Raw genomic sequence first — 15,696 nt, 5'->3', positions numbered from 1 at the left:
TGCACTCCGGGCAGGCAGTACCAGCAGCTCCCATTCCCACTCCACCCCCGGAGCACCACGGGCTCTGCATGGCACTGCCATGGTGTGCCAGAGCCCCACCGACCCTCCCAGTGCCCAAGCACTGTGCCCACACCCCGAGGAGAGGGGGCACCGCTCCATGGCTGGCACGGTGGGCACGAGCAGATGGAGGCTCAGCACGGCTCCTGCCAGGGAAAGCTCGTGCACTTTACCACTGCTGAGCAGCTTCTGTGTTCCTGAAATATCCTCTTCCCCTGGGCAACTTCATATGTGAGTCTTGGGACTTGTCGGAGCATTAAACTGACATCTAGGTCACGGTAAGGAATAGCTCAACGCCTCCAGGAAAAAGGGTTTTCCTTCCACATCCCAGCACCTCCTCCACCAGCTCAGTGCTCAGCCCAGGAGCCAGCACTTAACAGGGGTGACCACTTCTAGCTGAGAATGAAGGAGGCTGTGGGGGTGGAAAAGGGATTAAAACCATTTCTGAGGCATGGTCTGGAGATTAGCTGCCTTTTCTGAAGTTCTCTTGGCTCTTCATGGTCCCTGGAGCAGCACCTCTGCAGGAAGAGGCACTGGCAGGATTTAAGGCCCAGGGAGCCTGGCTGGACACAAGCCAGGGCCAGCAAACAGAGCCTCACCACATTTAGCCTGGCAGATGCTATACCCAAGAACCATGAGTGATCCATCCTGACCACCAACACCATCCCCTTGGTGGCAAACAGCCCCTGGCCTTGCTGGGCTAATGCCAGCCCTGCCTGCAGCCCCTGGGTGCTGCACAGCAGGACAGTGCTCTGGAGTCCAGCCCCGGGTGCTGCACAGCAGGGCAGTGCTCTGGAGTCCAGCCCTGGGTGCTGCACAGCAGGACAGTGCTCTGGAGTCCAGCCCCGAGTGCTGCACAGCAGGACAATGCTCTGGAGTCCAGCCCTGGGTGCTGCACAGCAGAGCAATGCTCTGGAGTCCAGCCCCGGGTGCTGCACAGCAGGACAGTGCTCTGGAGTCCAGCCCTCAGCCCTGTTCTCTCCCCCATGTGCCCCAGCCCCAGCTCACTGCCCCCAGTGCCTCTGCCACAGCAGCACCAGCAGGGAGAAAGGGTCAAATGTGGGATGCTCAGGCTGTGGGACAGAGAGGGGGCAGAGCTGAGGGACAGGGATGGCGGGACAGAGGGCTGGCCCTGCCCTCCCGGGGAGAGCTGAGCCCATGGAGCACCCGTGCCATCCCTGTCCCCGTCCCTGTCCCCGGTGTGTCACGGTGATGGAGTGGTGGATGCAGGCACCGTAATGGTTTCATCAACTTAGCTACTTTTTATGAGAAATTTGTTCCAATCCCTTCCCTCTCCCCGGCTGCTGTCACCTTAACAGATGTCAGACCTGAAAGAATAATAATCCTGGCAGGAACCCCTGAACCGGAGCGAGCGGCGTCCCAGGGAGGAGGCAAGAGCACGGAGAAAACTCATTTTTGCAGCAGCTCAGGACCACTTGGAGCTGCCCCAGCCTGACACTGCCTGGGCTGGAGATTGGCTTGTGCCCTCCTCTTCCTCCCTGGGGGAAACCTGCCCCGTGCAGATGTTCTGCTGTGCTGGTGAAACAGCTCTGGGGAGGAGCCCCTCAGCCCCAGCCCGTCCATCCTGCTGGCTCCATCTGGACTCCATCCAACCCCCCACCTAGAGAACACCTGAAATCCACCTCCTCTCCCTGACACAATTCCCACCCCTGTTCCTGTCCCTGACACCGCTGTAAGAACCTTCATCAAGGGAACAAGCACAGGCAGAGCCAGTGCCAGCAGAATGGGCACACACGTGGGGGCAGATCTCACCATGCCCCACATCCTGCTGCTGGACTGCCCTGGCCACTGCCTGGCAGGGCTGGGCACAACCAGGCTGGGCAGAGATCCATCACACCCTCAGTCCCTGCAGCCTCCTGCCCCCGGAGCTCACCTCATCCCCAGCCAGTGCCAGGGCACAGCATGGGCAGGAGACGGTGGCATGGTGACACCATCACGGTGCCACCATCACGCCAGCACGGTCCCTCCTGCCACCGAGGCTGTGCAGGCTCCAGGACACCCCAGAGGGCACCAGGGATCCCCGGGCTGAGCCTGCAGGCACCGGAGCAGCTGGAGCAGGCGGGGCAGCAGGATGGGCAGCAGAGACACCGGGCGGCTTCCCCAGCACGCAGCAAAGCCCCGGGCACCGATGTGGGGATTCCCAAGGCTGCAAGTGCCAGACCTGCCCTCGTGCTGCCTTCTCCTGTGAGGAGCTGCTGCTCTGCGATGAGTCATTGCTGGAAGACGAATTCTATTTAAAGGATGTTATTCGTAGGAATCGAGTTTTAATAACGGGGCATCAAACAAGCAGAAAATACCCTACTTCCAAGCGGAGCGAAGTTTCTGTATGTTAATTTATACAGCACAACCACCGCTGGGAGGAATAACACCACGCAGAGAGCTCCTCTCCCTGACACAGCAGTGGAGGGAGCCCTGCCCTGCTCCCTGGAGCGTTTCCCGGGCACGGAGAGCAGGGATGGGACTGGCAGGCCGGGCACGGCTGTGGCACAGCTGTGGCACAGGCCTGGGCTCTGGCCGCTGCTGCCGCGCTCCCAGGAGCCTTCGGGCTCTGTTTCGCTGCCAGTGGGAGGGCGGGAGGAGACAGCGCAATGCTCGCTTTAAAAATAGATCAAACCCTCTGCTACGGAGCCATTTTATTAGAGCAGCACAAGCTGCCGGGCTGGTGACACCTCTGCGAGCACCCGGGGAAGTTTTCCCAGATGGATTTGAAGAGTGAGGGGAAGAAACAAAGACGAAGCAGGCTTGTTTTCCAACAGAAAAAAAAGAAAGCGAGGGGGAGAAGCCTGTCTGCACTTGAGCTCCTCACCCCATCCCCAGCCCAAATCCCCGTCCCCAGCCCAAATCCCCATCCCCAGCCCAAAATCCCATTCCCCAGGCCAAAATCCCTGTCCCTAGCCCAAATCCCTGTCCCCAGCCCAAATCCCTGTCCCCAGCCCACATTTCTCCACAAACACCTCTCAGGCATCACCAGGTGCCTTGGTGCCAGCACTGCAGCAAGGGCTGAACCTCTCACACGAGCATGAAACCTTGGCTCATCCCAAATCTGCTCCTCTGCCCAGTGTGGTGACTCCCAGTCCCCCACCAGGTCACGTACCAGGGACAGCATGTCCTCCATCCCAGAAACCCCCCAGAACTGGCCCAGGACATCCTGTCAAGCTGCACTGGGCCACAGCACTGGAAAGCACAGCACAGAGAGGAGAGGGGCCAGGGCAAGGAAAGACCCCCCGAGCCCCCACATGCAGAACAGGAGCTCAGTGAAAAGCAGAGTGGAATTACACAGCAAACAGGTAAGATCTAATGTACCTCATGATCTGTATCTAAGATCTGTCTGTACCTAACGCAGCTCAGGCCACAGTAAGTTGGGAATGTGAGTGGCTGGGCCAGCAGCAGCACCCCAGTGGGACGGGGGGCAGGGGGCAGGGGGAGGGGGTCAGCCCAGAGGGGGCTGGCAGGCCCTGAGACTGAGCAGCACAAAGCCCAAAGCACTGAACACGGAAGCATCTGCTGCAACCTGGGAAGCACATGGAGACATCTGAGAGCATTACTCAGCCTCGGGCTGACTCTGAGTCACCGGCTCCAGCATCTGGGAGGAGAGTGAGTGTGAGCGTGTGAGTGTGAGTTTGTGAGTGTGAGCATTTGAGTGTGAGTGTGTGAGTGTGAGCATGTGACTGGCAGTGTGTGTGAGTGTGTGACACAGCGTGCTCCCGGGCTGCCTGGCACTGCAAGCTCTGGGGGAGGGCGGCTGTGCCAGCCTGGCTGGCGCTGGATCTGTGCCAGGGGATGACCCTGCCTGGGAGGGTCAGGCTGCCAGGGGATGGAGAGCTGCTCCAGGAGCACACAGAAGGAGCAGCACAGAGGAGCTGGTCTGAGCCGAACCAAAGCTTCTCTATAAGTACACAGGGAATAGGCACTGGTACAATAAAAATGGGTGTAAAGGGCTGCAGATAAAGGGAGGCAGAAGGGAATGAGGAGGGACAGGCACTGGGTGAGGAAAGGGGCTGCAGGGGGACTGCCTGGACAGTGGGACTGGGCTCAGGGCTCTGGGTCTCTCTCTAAGACACACCTTTAAACACCTCCAAACACCCCACAGATGTTTCACTGCTTCCATCCCAGAGCAGACAGGAGATGCCCACAGCAGAGCAGCCCTTGTCCCCACAAGCAGTGACCACCCACCATGGAGAGCCAGCAGAGGGTGGGGTGGGACAAACACTCACTGGCCACTCGACCAGACCCCTTCCCACTGGAAAGCATCCCCTGGAAAGCTGCTCCCTGCGTTGTCCAGACTGTTTTGCTAACTGTGCAGCAATCCAGGCTGCTGTTCAGATGGAAAGTCTCCATCCCATAATAAACAGTGTACTATTTATAAACCTGAAAACCTCTTTATTATTATTATTTTCCCCCAGAAAAAAACCATAATAAACCCCCCCTGCACACTGCTGTTAAACACACCCCAGCACGGCCCCGCAGGTCTGCAGCGCTGGTGCTGCTTCCCCAGGCAGTGCCCAGCAGAACAGATGGCAGTGTGGGCGTTAGGTACCAGCCTCCTGGCAATCCGAACATCTGTTACCGTTAGAAAATGCTAATTGCCATCAATCAGGACAGCACCTACCCACATTTACATGCAAGCACAAAAAAATTACGTCTAAATTTCTCCGAGTACAACACTTGCTGCATGTTAAGTAACCGGAGCTGCTCAGATGCTGCGGGCAGCCCGGCACCGGCGCGGTGGGTGATGCTCCGCGGTGAGCACCGGCAGCGCCCGCCGCACACGGGGCACAGCCCCGGGCTCAGCCCAGCCCCGCACAGAGCTCCCTGCCCGCAGCCGCAGCCCCGTCCTGCCCGGGAGCCCTCGGGAGGACAGTCCCCGTGCCCCAGGCGCTGCGGGGCACCGCGTTCTGCTCCCCTGCACGGCGCTCACCCCGACACGCCAGGCACAGCGGGAGCCCCTCGCCCCCTCCAGTGACTCCACCACAGCTCGGGGTCCGGCGTCCTGACCGGCTGCGCTGGGGGCCACGAGAGCCCCACTCGCTCCGCTGCTCGCCTCGCCCTGCCCTCCGCACATCCCGGTCAGAGAGCCCGGCCGGGTCTGCTCCCGCCGGCCCCAGGGCAGGGACAGCATCCCCCGGGCAGGGCCGGCATCCCCCGGGCAGCGACACTGCCACACAGCGCCTGAAGCCACCTGCGGGCACTGCCCGGCCCTGGCTGCCCCTCGCAGCCCACGCACCTTCTCCATCCCCGGAGGGCACAGAACAATGGGATCACAGCCAGCTGCAGCGTGGGTCACCAGAGATCCCATCACAGGGCCCAGAGCGACAAGGCCGTTCGCGCTCGGAAGAAGCACAGGCACAAATCTTGGACAGAGAACTTGGACACAAAGTTCAGTGAGAGAAGAACGAAAACAAGGAACCTGGTGCACGGTGATCCCCAAGTCACAGCCCCCTCCGCAGCGGTCCCATGGGATGCTCCGGCAGCCGGAGCTGGCGAGCGGCCCCGCTCCTCACCCCGCGGCTGCCGGGCCCCCGCCTCCCTCGCAGCCGGGAGCTGCGCCGGAATGCAAATGATGCTCCAGGCGAGTGCCAAGAGCTCCTTGTTCCTTCCCCAATTTAGGACACCTCTCGGTGCTGCAGCCCGCACGGAGTTCGTAGGAGGCTGCAAGGGTGCCAGAGGAGCTGAGCCTGCCCAGGGTGACTCTTCGACAGCAAAGCTGCACCTTGCAGTGCAATTTTCCCTTCCCTTGGATCTGTTCCCTCAGGACCACAGCCCTGGATGACAGCTCTGAAAGAAACTTCACACGGCAGAAGCCTTTCCACCTGCTGCCCTCCTGGGCACAACACGGACTCCCTGGTGCCCTCTGTGCCAGCTGCAGGCACTGCTGCCTCAGCTCCTGGAGACAACTCAGGCACTTCCCAAGGCAGAGCACAGGAGGAGTGACCCCACTGCCGAGGCGAACACGGGCTGGAGGAGCGGCTGCAGCCCGCACCACACCCCTCCCACAGGCACGGGCAGCCGGCGATCGCAGTGCACAGCGGATTTCCCCGCAGCCCTCACGTTAGGGCTGTCGGGCTCTGGCTCCATCCCCTGGTTCACCCCACATCCCTCGCAGCCTGGGCTCCCTGCCAGGCTCCCGCCGGCCTGAGCAGGTTGTGGCACCGCTGCCGCTTCCCGCGGCTCCCACCGTTACTCAGCAGCCGAGGGAACGGCTCAGAGCTCCAAGGTCACTCAAAAACACCATCTGTCCACGCACTGCTCCTCGCCCTGGGGAGAGCAGCACAGAAATTGTTTCAATGCACTGAAGGCCACTGTGCCCCTCTCCACCTGCACGCCAGCATCTCACAGTGCTCACTCAGCCTCGGCTCACGAGGGGCGACCACAGCATCAATGTCCACTGATGCCCCCCACACCCTCCACACCACGAGGGCACCCAAGGGCTCCAGCAGCTGACAGGGAAACCTCCCAGAGTGCTCGTCACAGGGTGAGATGTTTGATGCTGGGGAGAGACTGCCTGTGCTGGCCAGAGTGACCCCTGGCTGGTGGCCTCACCAGTTCCATGGCATGGGGGGCAATGGTGGGAGTGTAGCCGACCTTGCATGAGGGGAAAAAGTCACAGGAGCACCCCAACATCCCCAGAAATTGCAGCTCCAGGTTCCCTCCCCCTGCACTGCCTGGGGACTATTTCTGGGGAGCTGAAGTCACTTGCATTTGGGCTCTGAAGTCACATTCATCTCTGCTTGTGCTACTTCTCCCACACCTAAAAGTGTCACAACACGGCACCGTCCCTGTCGCAGCAGTTGTCCCCCACATGCCACGTCCCAGATGCTCCTGTGCTCACTGCCAGGCACTTCCCCAGCCCCGGTGTCTCGCCAGGACGGCGCAGGGCTGCCAGCACAGGCTGGGGGCATGGGGGGACTGACTCACACCCAGCTGCAGCAGTAAATAAATATTTGATTTGAGCAAACCCAATCTCAGGGAGCACGCCCGGCTGTGTCCCTCATCCACGGGCATCTCAGCAGCTAATTCCTCCATCCACCAGCCCTGGCTGTGGCTCCAGGTGGGCACTGCCCCCAGGGCTGCCCAGAAGGAGTTCCCTACACCCCAGTGGCCCCGGGACCCTGCCACGCTGGCCCCGTGGCCCCGCAGCGAGTCCCACTGTGTGCAAGATCCCTTCCATATGGGAGCAGCCAGCGGAGCTGCCAGCTCCCAGCTCCGGCGCTTGCCGCCACATCTGGAAACTCTTCTCACCCTTAATTGTTTCTAATGCCTTAACACACGGAGTGACTAATAAGACACTAATTGGGCGGCGTTAGCAGGGAGCGGAGCCGGAGCGCTGGCAGTGCCCTCCGCGCCGGGCCGCCGGCTCCCAGCGCTGCGCTGCCGAGTGCTGCCTTCGCCACAAATCCCTCCGGATTCCAGCGCCTCTCCCCGCTCAGCCTCTCCCGGAGTGGAGGAAAACCCGCCCCAGCAGTGGGGAGAGCCAAGAGACGCCGAGTTCAGCTCTGCCGAATGCTCCCTGTGCTCCGGGAGCCAGGGCAGCGAGGGTACAAGGTACCCCCAGCAGGGACGTCCCACACACCGTCACCCCTCGAGCAGAAAAGCACCGGGAGACACCAATCGCTCCCCTCTGACTGCTCACCACCTCTGGGCACGCACTGGCACCGCTGGGATGGGGCATTGCCCACGCCGAGCCAGGGCGAGAGGACAAGTGATGGACGGCCAGGGAATGCACCTGCTCCGGGTGATTCATGGCTGGTGGGGAGCCAGGGCAGAGGACAGCTGCGTTTGGGACCCGCCCGTGCCCCAGAGAGCTGTGGGGCGATGTCCCCACCCCATTTCTGGGGTTGCCCTGTCTCCCTGGGAGCTCCCACAGGGCTGCCAGCCCTGCCTGCACATCTGCCGGCAGCGCCGCGCTCGCCAGAGCTGCTCAACAGCGGGAAAGAGGCACAAATCTTGTTACACACTGGCTAAGCCTCCCTGGGCATGTTTTCTATAAATCTCCTGGAATTTATTATATGATAACTAGCCTGGAAAAGCTAAATTAAATCCACAGCCAAGAAACTGGCTTTCAAGTGTGACCTAATTTAGTTGCTGGGAAGGGAGGGAGGGAGGGATCCCGGTGCCAGTCGTTCCCGGGATGACCTCCCGGTGCAGCCGCACACCCCCCGTCCTCCCTTCGCCGTGACTTTGGGGACGGAGCCGCGCAGCCTTTCATGTCTGAGCGGATCTCACACTCCCACTCGCTGGAACAAAAGCGCCTCAAGGGCTCCCCTGTCAGATGTTTTCCATTGCTCATCTCCAAGTCTTCCTTGAAGGAGCACTCTCCTCCCGGGGCTGCTCCAGCAGGCTTGGGGATGATGGGGAGAGTCGCCGCAGGGGCTCTGCACTGGCTCCAGGCTGCTCCCCACCAGCCCAGGGAGCCCCAAGCTCGGCACCAGCACCCACACAGCCCAGAGCCGGCAGCCCCGAGCCTCACACAGGGCACAGCCAGGCTCCAGGAGAGGAGGAGGAGAGCAGCAGGGAGAAAAGCTGGATAGGGAGAGGCTTGGTGGCCCAAGCTCCACTTCTGCCCTGGTGCCCAGAGCAGGCGCTGGCAGCAATGGCTGCACTGACCCCACAGACAAGGCACAGCCCTTCCAATGCAGGGGCACGACGTGCACTGTGGACGGGCTGACAGCCTGTCTGCCATCCCCTGACAAGCAGCACAGTCCCAGCCCCAGAGCCAGACAGGCCCCAGAGCAGCACAAGGTCCTGGCAGAAACTCCCGGCGCTCCCACTCTGGCCAGGACGCTCACACAGCTGGCTGCCAGCGCCGTGGGGCCGGACAGGACCAGGCACCCTCACCCAGGACTGCCCACCCGTGGGGCGGCTGGCTCGGGGCTGAGCGGGCACAGCAGGGCCCACGGGGAGGGCGACGTGGGCACGGCGGGAGCACGGCGCTCCGGCAGACCCGGGGGTGGGCTCGGGGCTGGCACGCGGACGCGTGCTGTTGTTCTGGAACGGAGTGCACTGGCAGAGCGGCATGTGGGAAGCTTGCATAATAGTGCCAGCCCACACTACGCCTGCTCCTTCCCAGCATGATCAGCCCCTTGCTTTCATGAGCAATAACATCCACCCAAAGTTTGCTAAAGACAAAAAAAAAGAGCTTCAAGGTGATGCACAGAGCTCAGCTGCCTTTGCTGCCTCTGAACTGATTAATGCAGCTGGGGAATCCATCTGCATGGCCACTCTAATCCCACATTCTGGACGACCTGTGCCCCAGCAAGGGATGAGAAGCTTCAAGCTCTCATTTCTTGATTCCCGAGCAGGCACCTGGGGCTGGGGCAGGGCAGAGGAGCCAGTGTGGAGTGAGCAGTGCTGCAAGGGGGGCACACACAGCCCCCACCCTGGAGCCCTGCTGGTGCTGCACGGGCAGTCCTCCTGCCCAGGCACTCCCCTTGGCTATTGCCAGCTAGGAGAAGAGCAGTCCCAGCTCTGGGGGTCCCCCTGGCACAGCAGTTGGTGGAGAGGGCACTGGAAGGCAAATTCTGCGGCAGAACAGCCCCAAGGAGAGCCCAGTCCCTGGGCACCATGGCTGCCACGGCATGGCCACGACTCTCTGAGCACCTGCTGAACCTGTGGGTGCTTGCAGTGCTGGGGACAAACAGGGACAATGCCTCGTCTGGAGGAGAGAGTCCCACTGCCTGCAGGAGTTTTGAATTTTAACTCCTCCTCAAGCTGGTGTGAGCTCCCAGTGCAGACTGGTGTCAGCACGAGGGGGTTCCAGTCCGTGTAACGTGAACTGACAGAGATGGGTTCAGCCCAGAGCACACGAGCTGCACGCAGCCCTGAGGGGAGCTTGCAGCACAGTCGGTGCCAGGAGCCGGGTCTGGCTCGGCGGGTCCAGCCGGGCTGCGACGTGCAGGGCTGTGTGTGCATCGTGGGCACGCAGCCCCTTCCCACCAGGCACTACCAAGGTCCCACATGCTCCAGGACCTCCACACTCCTGCAGCCAGCAGGGGGGAGACGGCTGGGACTGATCAATGCATCCCAGACCCCCCACGCCATATCCCACGAGGATTAGAGCAGACGTGGCTTGTCCCAGCAACGTTCCCCTTGGCCAGGTCAGCACACAAGAGTCTGGACACACAGGATCTGTACCCAGGGCTGGTGCAAAGTCCCTGGTGGGCTGACTGTGAGCTGCTGCCCCAGGCACAGCCATGGGAAGCACCATCTTCATCCTCACCCAAAAAATATCCCCATGCCCTCCCGTACCAGGACTGCTGGGTGGAAACAACATACCTGCAGAGCAAGAGCAGGTGCCTCAGGTGTGGTGGCAGGTGGAGCTCACACTCGTGTTCAGCCCTCCACGCCGCCAGGAAGAGCCGTCGGGGTCTCACAGCAGCAGCTTCTCAGCCTGGAAGAGAGAGAGAGGCTCCAGTGCCGTCCCTGTGTAGGCACCGCGCTAATAACGGAGGAGGACGCGGCGGAGCTCGGCGCCTCGGAGCGCCGCGGCCCCGGGGACTCGCACGCGCCTGGCCCCCTCCTTCAACAGCACCATTATCACAGCTGGGAGCAGCCCTGGAGCAGCCCCTGACATGGGCAGAGGCAGGACCCTGCCCAGTGGCAAGGGCAGAGGAGAGGGAAGCGTGTTCAGCCCAGGGAACGGGGTTTGGCTGCATGGGGCACGCAGCAGGTCCCAGTTTATCGTCCCCAGTGGGACACGTCCCAGTCTCTGCACTGACAGAAAATGCTGAGGCTGGTCCTGCCTCCCTGAGAGCACTAGCCCTGGCCTCTGACCAGTGCAAGGGATGGAGGCAAGGAAAGAAAAAGACTTCTTCCTAAAGGAATAAAGTCCCCAACCTGCTCTCCCGAAGGCTCTCTGGAGGCTACTGGCAGCTCCAGTTTGATTTTCCCCGACCCAGGCTGAACAAGAGATAATTTAACAGCTTGTCCCCCATTGTAATGGGACTTTTTCCCTGTTCCCCCGGGCAGCCCATCCATCACAGCACAGAGCTGTGACGTCCCCTGGCACCTCGGCCAGGCAGCCCCCCCGGTGCCATGAGTTACGACGCCTGCACCGTGCTGTGGGATGGGCGCAGAGCACCGGCTGCACACCGGGAGCTGAGATTTATCCCCTCGGCGGAACAGGGGCAGAAGCTGGGAGATAAGTCACAGCAGAGCTGCAGGAGTGGCACTCAAGGTCCTCCAAGGTTGGCTCACTAAAAACCCAGGAGAAGAGGAAGACAAGACCTGCCCACTGGTGTGGCTGCAAATCCCCTCCTGATTCTGAACCAGGCACGGCCAAAAGGGAGGTGGGAAGGGAGTCAGGCCCCCCAGGCTAGCTCTGCAGCAATCCCTGGGGCAGGCTGCTGCCAGGGCTGTGTGAAGCCACCAGTGTCTCCCAAACACTGTGCCAGCACATTCCAATAACCCCAGCAGACAGGGATGGGCTTCCCAGCAGTGCAGAGCCAGTAAAAATCCAAGAGGCAGCCTACAGAGGCGCTTGGATGCTGGCCCCAGGAGCAGACTGGAGGCACCCACTCTGGGACTGGCACCTGCAGTCACCCAGCACACCAAGCATGCTGCTGGGAGTGGGCACCATCCCTGCGATGGGCACCGTCACTGGTTTGGGGACAGACCACAGAGAGCCCACAAAGATACAGTGAACGCCGCAGGCACTCCCCAGACTCGCTGGAATTCCCCTCCTGCTTCATTAGTCCTGCTCATTAGGCTCTGCTCCTGATCAGCAGGCACAGTTACAGCTCAGCAGCGTCGCTCCCCAGCCCTTCCACCCCAGCCTCTTTAATGCTGGTCTGTCACAGCTGGTCCCCTAACCCCCCTCAGTGTCCCCTAAATGCCCCTTGGCTGTCCCCTTCCACAGGCTCTGCCACCAGTGCCTCTTCCCTCCCTGCTGTGGTTTGTGAGTGACCAGAACCACGCTGGAGCTGGGGGCTCAAGGGGACTCACACTGTGGGGTTTGCCCCACACTGAACCCCTCCAATGCTGTGCAGTAAGTGCAGGACAAGACAAACTCTAGGAAAAGCCAATTGCATCACTAAAACAAACTGAACACGGCCGGATTTTTTCAGCCCTTTCTGTTTTGAAAAGCAAAGCCGTGTGAGTGCAGGACAGGGGCTGGCACGTTCCCCACTGGTGTTGGGGGCCCAGCAGCATCCCTCACCATTGGCAGCATCCCTGCAGCACCCTGCCACTGGGAAAGTGTTCCTTCCCCAGGAGGGACGGAAAGTGAATTGCAGATCTCCATGGGACATCTCCCCCAGGAGCCACCGGGCTTTTACTGCACACTAAACCACAGCGATTAGATCAACAAGCCAACCCCTGCAAGGCTGAGAGGTTTTATCAAAGCCAGCAGCACCTCAGGGAGGAGATGGGATGATGCAGCTGCCCACAGCATCTGCAATCCCTGGGCCAGCCTGGCGGCTGCTGCAAGGGGCAGGACCAAGGCTGTGCCGGCTCATTTCCAGAAGGCTGAGCCTCTGCCGCTGCCTCCACGCTCCCAGGACGCTGCTGCTGGCCCCAGCCCGGTGCCTCCTGTCACACCCCACCGTGGCAGCGGGGTGCCACAGAAATGCCCCTCAGCAGGTGGGGCTGGGGGGCAGCAGGAGCCCGCAGTGCTTTTCCCTGGATTGCAGGGGCACGGGGAGAGGAATTTTCTTCCAGCAGCAAACTCGCTGAAGCAGCACTCGGCACCTGTGCAGCCCCAGACACAGCTCCTGCTCCAGCCCGACCTGCAGCTATTTCCCACTTATCTGCGCCACAGCTGAGAGCTGTGCAGCACAACACGGCACTCACTAATGGGATTTTGATGCTAAACAGAAGATGTTTTTTTCCCCGGGTCTCACTTACGTCACACCTGGAGGTATCCATGGCCATGGAGGTGACACTGAGGAAGGCTGAAGAGTTTCAACTCCTGCGCTGAGGGAGCAGCTTCTCCTTCCAACAGCAGAATTACAGTGATGTAGCATTGCCTGCCCTTGTCGTGCCCCCACCCCAACACAGCCCTGGGGAGGGGAGGGAGAAGAGCACGCCCCCACTGCCACAGCCCCAGAGCCGCCCTGGCTGGACAGACCTGCTCCTCCTACAGCTCCCAGGAGTGAGCAGAGCCCCTTGCTGGGCTGGGCAAGCCCGCATGCCATGGGCACCATCTGCTTCCAGTGCTCCTCGGGCCCCAGGGGTGTGCTGGGCGAGCCTGGAACCCACGCAGGCATCACCTGTAGCCCACGGGCATCACCCACTCCCGTGGGCATCAGCTGCTCCCAGCACTCCCCCAGCCCCAGGCACTGCTGTCAGCTGTAATCCCGTGCCACAGGGACCACCCACACGCCACAGCAGCAGCACCACAGAGACAGGCTTGGGTGGCAGAGCCACACTTGCAGCTGCCTCAGGAAAGGGGAGGAAGGCCTGTCACCCCCCTGCCACCCTCCTCCTCACAGGAGCAAGAGGAAGGTCCCACACACCCCCACTGCTGGAGCTGAGGAAATCTCTGCCTGCCCCAGACAAAACCAGAGCGATGGGAACCACCTCCACAGGTGTGGGTGACATCTCACCCGTGGGAACACTGCTGGCGCCACAGCAGGCTGGCACCAGGGCTGTCACCGGGGCGGCAGGACTGGCACTGGGGGTGGCACAGCTGGCACCAGGGTGGCAGGGCTGGAACTGGGGCAGCAGGGCTGGCACTACTCCCACGGCACAGCCCGGGTGGTGAAGGGCACCAGCAGAAAAGCCACAGGCTGGTGTGGTGGGAGAGGCTGGCCAAGGCCAAAATCAGCGAGTCACAGCTGGCCCTGGCACACTGGGCCAGGCTGAGCACACCTGGGCCAAGAGGTGCTCAGGGCTGCACGGGGACTGTGGGGTGCACACTGCCCACGGGGTCCCTGACCACTGCAGTGAGCAGCTCTGGCCGTGGCCACAGTGGTGCCCAGGCCAGCCCCGCTCGGCTGACCGAGGAGCGCTGGCACTGCAGTGAGGGATCACAGCTCTGCACAGGCCAGCACGGCCCCAGGACAGCTGTGCCAGCCCGGGGCTCATCCCACACGGAGGGTGTGCCCAGGGGCAGGGCAGTGCCAGCAGCCCCTGCAGCAGGGACAGGGTGCCAGCAGCCGGGGCAGCCCTGGCTGTGGCGAAGGGATGCCAGCAGCTGCTTGCAGTCTTGTTTTCCTGCACAAGTGCATTAAGCATTCCACACGGCACTTTTGCTGTAAATCACTTCCTATTCAGGCTCACTGCTGAGGGTCTCTGAAGGTCGATTTTCCATGGTTATGACAACAAAAACTAAAATTGGGTCAAACCTGAAAGGTATTATCTTTCTCCAAGCTGCTAAATGCACAATAGTAATGAGGTTGGTTAAGCAGTTCACCCCCAGCCTGCATTATTTGCTCTGAAGATGTATTAACCAGTTAAATGAGCGTGATAAGGCAGCCCTGCACATTCCTCCCACCAGCCACACGGAAGATCTGAGGTTCTGGGTCTCCACATCCCCGTTAATAACCGAGACCGCGGCCCCACCGACAAAGGCGGCCGCGCCACGCGGCCCCGGGCCAGGCTCTGCCCGGCCTGACCCACGGGAACACAAAGGCAACTTTAAAGGCATCCAGCAGCTCAGAGCCACTGGAAAAAATAATTATCGTTCCTCCTCCCCTCTCTCTTTCTTCTTCTCAACACTCTCCCTCCTCCAACCTCCTGATGAAAGAACGAACCCACCGCCTGCCCCATCAAAGGCGGTTTAGCAGCATCCCTGCACCAGGATGGGGGATTATCCCTGGCAGACACATGCAGCTGACCTGGCTGCCACCACCCAGCACGAGACCCAGGGGTGTGTGGAACACCCACCCAAACACCCCGTAAGCACCGGGGGTCACTTCACAGCACCCCCTAAAAGATGCTGCAGCAGAGCTCTCCATGCAGACCTGCTGCCAGGGTGCAGCACGGGCTGCCCAGGGAGGCCCCACCCCAGTGGGGCTGCAGGACCAGTTGTGGGACACAAATATTTGGTTTTTATGGGATTTCTGCTGTTTTTCCTAAAACAAACACCCATTAATGTAAATATAACAGATGTAAACAAGCATGACCCTAAAATCCATGTGCAGCTGTATGGAACAGGGAAAAGAGAGGGAGGGAGGGAGGTTGGTTGGGAGAGAGGGAGGGGAATCACTTTAATTAATCTCTAAAATGAATGAGATGGGAAAACTTGAACTGCAGGGAAAGCATCTGGTGCTGCTGCAGGCAGGGGCTGTGCTCTGCTGTGTAACACTGGAGCCATCAGCTCCCACACCGGGCACTCCATGGCACCAGCCACCACTGGGAGAGATACAGCACACCCAGAGCAGCCAGGGAGGGCAGCCTGCCCTGTGCCAGTGCCATGCGCCAGAGACAGTAGCTGGGAACGTCCCAGTGGCTCGCCCCTGGTGAGCTGCTGCAGCTCCCAGCTCCATCCCCAGGATCCCCACGAGCAGCCTGTCCCGACAGGGGATGGGGACCAGGGCAGGGGCTTCACCTCCTGCAGGAGAGACCCTGCCACCAGTCAGGGACCACATGGGGGAAACATCCAGAGAGCCTCAGTGTGCCTCTCACGGTGATCCAGCCCATGGGGGAAAGATCCAGAGAGCCTCAGTGTGCCTCTCATGG

The 15,696-nt window shown here is 61.0% G+C and overlaps 1 protein-coding gene across 7 annotated transcripts in view; it reads right to left on the bottom strand.

Annotated features, from left to right (window-relative positions):
• The window catches only part of RBFOX3 (RNA binding fox-1 homolog 3), a 136,589-nt gene that overhangs the window by 61,834 nt on the left and 59,059 nt on the right, over positions 1–15,696 (bottom strand). For 6 of the 7 annotated variants that reach the window (XM_039716131.1, XM_039716133.1, XM_039716134.1 and 3 more), the window contains exon 2: positions 10,351–10,465. The gene's annotated coding sequence lies outside the window, so the exon portion shown is untranslated. Of the gene's footprint in view, positions 1–10,350; positions 10,466–12,918; positions 13,058–15,696 lie in introns of those variants that run through there. The other variant, XM_039716129.1, reaches the window with a different exon arrangement.

The sequence above is a fragment of the Passer montanus genome, unplaced genomic scaffold, assembly GCF_014805655.1.
Source record: "Passer montanus isolate IOZ18808 unplaced genomic scaffold, ASM1480565v1 scaffold35, whole genome shotgun sequence".
Classification (NCBI taxonomy): Eukaryota; Metazoa; Chordata; class Aves; order Passeriformes; family Passeridae; genus Passer; species Passer montanus.
This window is presented reverse-complemented; position numbering and strand designations above follow the sequence as displayed.